Genomic DNA, 5,136 nt, shown 5'->3' on the forward strand with positions numbered 1-5,136 from the left:
CTCCATTTAGTGGACATGTGGAGAGGGCTGCAGATATACTAGGATTGGTACAAACAGATGTATGTGGACAAATGTCTACGCAAGCCATAAGTGGATTTTCATACTTCATTGCTTTCATAGATGATCGATCTAGATTCAGATATGTGTATTTGATGAAACACAAGTCTGAAGCCTTTGAAAAGTTCAAAGAATATAAGTATGAAGTGGAGAAACAAACCAAACATAGTATTATAACTCTTCGATCAGATCGAGGTGGTGAATACTTGAATGGAGATTTTCTAGCTTATCTCAAAGAAAATGGTATAGTCTCCCAGTGGACTCCTCCATATACTCCATAGTTGAATGGGGTATCTGAAAGGAGAAATCGAACTTTGTTAGACATGGTTCGGTCCATGATAAGCTATGTGAATCTTCCAGTATTCCTGCGGGGTTATGCATTGGAAACCTCATCATATTTACTGAATAAGGTGCCTTCTAAATCTGTTCCTCAAACTCCATAGGAGATATGGAAAGAAAGGAAACTGAGTCTTAAACATGTTAAGATTTGGGGATGTCCAGCTTATGTCAAGAAAGTTGACCCAGATAAGCTGGAATCTCGATCTGTAAAATATAATTTTGTGGGATATCCTAAAGAGACTTTAGGGTATTACTTTTACACCGATCATCGGGTGTTTGTCTCCAGACATGCTACCTTCTTGGAAAAGCAGTTTATCCTTGAAGGAAATAGTGGGAGCAAAATTCAACTGGAAAAAGTTCAAGAAGCACAAATTACAACGGATCAAGTGGAAACACCTATTCAGACTGAACAACCTTCTGTGGAACAGCCCATTCGTAGGTCAGGGAGAGTGTCTCGCCAACCTGAGAGGCATTATGGCCTTGTCATTGAGAATGACAATGAGTTGTCAATCATTGATGATGACGACCGTCTGACCTATAATGAGGCTATGAGCAGTGTTGACTCAGAATAATGGCATAGTGCCATGAAATCCGAAAAGGAATCTATGTATACCAACCATGTATGGACTCTGGTTGAGGCTCCTGAAGGTTTTAAGCCTATTGGGTGCAAGTGGCTATACAAAAGAAAGATTGGAGCAGATGGGCAGGTGGAGACCTATAAGGCCAGGCTCGTGGCAAAAGGATTCAGACCAAGGCAAGGGATTGACTTTGATGAAACTTTTTTGCCTGTAGCCCTGTTAAAATCAATTCGGATTTTGCTTGCGATTGCTGCTTACTACGACTATGAGATCTGGCAAATGGACGTGAAAATGGCCTTCCTCAATGGGAAACTTGTAGAGGAAGTGTATATGACACAACCAGAGGGTTTTTTTCTAAGGGAAATGAACACCTAGTGTGTAAGCTGCTGCGAATCATATATGGTTTTAAGCAAGCTTCTCGTAGATGGAACATCTATTTTGATGAGACAATCAAAGAGTTTGGTTTTATCAAAAACATAGATAAACCATGTGTCAACAAAAAGGTTAGTGGGAGCGCAGTAACATTTCCTGTATTGTATTGAAAGAGGAAACATCAAGAGAGTTGAAACACATAACAACGTAGCAGACCCACTCACAAAGCCACTTTCTCAAAGTCACTTTGATCGTCATAAAGACAAGATGGGTATTAGATACCAGAGTGATTGGCTTTAGAACAAGTGGGAGATTAAAAAAGATGTGTTCTAAGTCCAATCATGTATGATGATATAAGGGAGAATATATAAGGGATTTGCCCTAAGTTCTATGACAGACCATAGAAAAAACTATCTATAACCAATCTTCTAAGAGAGATTGGATATAGAAAGCAACCAACCCAACAACAACAACAGCAGTGTATTCAAATATAAAATATTTTGGTATCCTTTGGAACAGAAAAAGTATTGTGGAGGTCGGGACCCCGGTGAATGAAAATTTATGCAATGTCTGTGGATCGAGGTGGAAGACTAAAGCAGCTTTTGTCAGTTATGCTTGTTCAGAGCAAACAAAATTCACTTTTCAACGACAAAAAAGCTGTGTACATCGAAGAAAATACGAAGAATGAATTTATTATTCCCCTCGGTAAGAGTCCTTTTACACTCTTTAATAATTAGAATTTACTATAAATTGATTTATATTTTGGGGTGACTCTTTTGATACACTAAGAAAATTTACACATCAAATATAAATTATATTACTTATTGTTAGGCTGCGAGCAAGTCATAACTCAATAATAGTATGATTTGTTCATTTCTGGCCGAGCTCAGATTTAATATTAGGCACATGAAAAAATACCTCATATTTTGACCTCATACTAGTGGAGTTAATTCGTTGCGCTATACACTGAATTATTTTCTATTATCTACATGATTTTATACTTGGCTTGATAGCACCCTGAAAGAGATGTATCCTAAGCCCAATCATGTATGATGATTTAGGAATAACTTTTATGTAATCTATTTTGATTTCATTGATATTAATAACAGACTTGTTTTGGTTTTATTGCAGGCTTTATCTATTTAAGCGTTTAAATAAGATATACCATAGTTTAGAGTAAAGGTTTTTATGGATTATGATGAGATCATAATAATGAGACCTAAAAGATGATAACTCTAAACTTAAATATTTCCTGGTCGTAGGATTACTAACTGGTAATTAGTCATCTGCAAAGATCGGTACATACTATATTTGCTTCATTATGAAGGATGTCTGTTCTCATAGACATTTATGTGGTGACACTATAGCTAGTATGTAGGTGCTTATTATAGAATAAGTTCACTGAATATGACTCACACAGCTGAACAACTGATGGAGTTCACTCACGTGTCAGCAGTTGTTCACATAGTGATAGTTGTACAAGTATCCTTAGACTTGAGGTCGTCATAGTCATCTTGTGTACACTGAACTATGCCGTGGTTTAGTTCTTAGTCTCCAGGGACAATTATAAGGACTCTACTCGGTGTAGGAATTTGTACACGAAGATAGTGTATGATCAATAAAGGATCTACCCTTTCCAGTGAAGGAAGAGAATGTTCAATGCTGATCCACTTATGCTAGTTCAGGAATCTCTGACCAGAGTGAATGAAATTAGAAAGGAGTTTCTAATTTACATTAAATAGAACTAAGCATAGTGAATGGGAAAGCAAATGATTAAATAAGATATGATTGACACAAGTTCCATGCCTTGTATTTAATCATGACATTTCAGGGTAGAAGGAATTGATTGTACGGTAACTACTCACTGAATAGGTTCTTGGTATTCTAAGCAGTGAATTCGTATTATCCGGATAGTCGCGATATGCTAAGAAGTATCTCTCATGATGTAAAATAAATATAATTAATCATATTTAATAAGTTAGAGAATTTATATAAATAATGATAAAATAGTTTTATTAATATTTATTTCTACTACCGGCTTAATATTGAACCTACGGGGTCACACCATAAAAGAGAATGATTTAATGGTGGAGGAATTAATTAATAATGGCTGGTAATTATTTATTTGTGAAATAAATAATTAATTAGAAGATTTAATAATTGATTAAATGAGATTTAATTAATTCTTAATATTATTAATTAAGAATTTAATTTTGGAAATTAAATTAAGTGACAAAATTATTTTTCTAAAGTGTTTAGAAAAGGGATTAATGATTAAAAGGTGTTTTAAATATTAGTTAATTGGTTAATAAGAATAATCAATTAAAGGATTAATAATAATAATATTTTATGGAAAATTTTCAGCTAAAAATTTTGCCTATAAATATATTATTATAAACCCTATTTGCCTAAGAACCCAAATAATTAACCCTAATTCTAAAGTAAAACAAGAGGGAGGCAACTAATTCTCTCAACCTCTTCCTCCTCCTTCACATTGTACTCTTGGTGGATGCCGGTGGAGTGCTTCACACTTGAGGAGCAGCTGCTAGAGATTTTCGTTCATCGTTCTTGGATCGCTATTAAAGACCTCCATCTTTCCATTAACGTAAAGCTTCTTAAGTTAAACATACTGAACTACGAATTAAATATTATTTTTCGCATGGATCCTGCGTAGGGTTTCAGTTTTTTAAGATTTAAATTTACGTTTTTGTTGCGTTTATGTGCTAAAAACCCTTCACACCCAACACTGATATCATCAAACACTGATCATCATCAACTACTAATAAGTTCCTGAACTTGTTATTGAACTTATATATTTGTATATGCAAAAGTTCTACTCAGTACTTTTAAAAAAGCACTAAATAGAGTATTATATGTTCTTCTATATATATTTATGTATATGTATGTATGTATGTATATATATATAGTTTAGTATCAATTTAAAAGTTAGATATAACATTTTAAAAGTTTTAATTATTTTAAAAATGTTCATGAGTTGATATGTATTAAGTTACTTATCAGCTAAATTTTTGTAATAAGCAACATGGTTAGATAAACAAAGAGTTGGCTCTAAATTATAATATCGAACTATATGTGGGGGTAGAATTTAGTGATGGAATATAGCCCCTTGTTGCATAGAATACACTACAAGAAAAAAGGCTAAATTTGACCGAAAATATCGGTCGAATTTAGGAGTTAGGTCGTATTTAACTAAATTTGATCGGCTAACTGTGACTGGATATTTAGGACCGCTTAAATTCAACCGACGAAATTTGACCGAGGGTAGTCGAATTTAATTTTTCACCTAAAATTAAATTATCCCTCCCAAATAATTAAATATTTTAAAAAAATTTAAAGACCATGCCCAAACAATTAAATCTTTAGAAAAAAATTTAAAATACCGCCAAAATATTAAATTCGACTGTATGCAATTGAAAATTAATTTCAACTATTTTTCGTTGCGACATAAATTCAACTGAATTCGATTCATTTCAACTAACACCAGATTTAAAAAATAGCAGAATGCTGCTCAATTTCATTTTATAATTTCAACCTAACCAAACTAGAACATCTTGGAACATATCATTTCAACAACCACAATTCTACACAATATTATATGCAACTAATACAACACAAATGTATCAAGAGACAATGTCAATAAACAGATTTAATGGCACAAAAGATCCGATAATTACTATTACAATATACTAAAACTATCTTTTTTCGTGCACGGCATTGCATTAAACATCTTGTATGCGCTAAAAGTGCTGGTGAAATTTGCATCCTTGAT

This window comes from Apium graveolens, chromosome 3 (genome assembly GCF_009905375.1).
Source record: "Apium graveolens cultivar Ventura chromosome 3, ASM990537v1, whole genome shotgun sequence".
Classification (NCBI taxonomy): Eukaryota; Viridiplantae; Streptophyta; class Magnoliopsida; order Apiales; family Apiaceae; genus Apium; species Apium graveolens.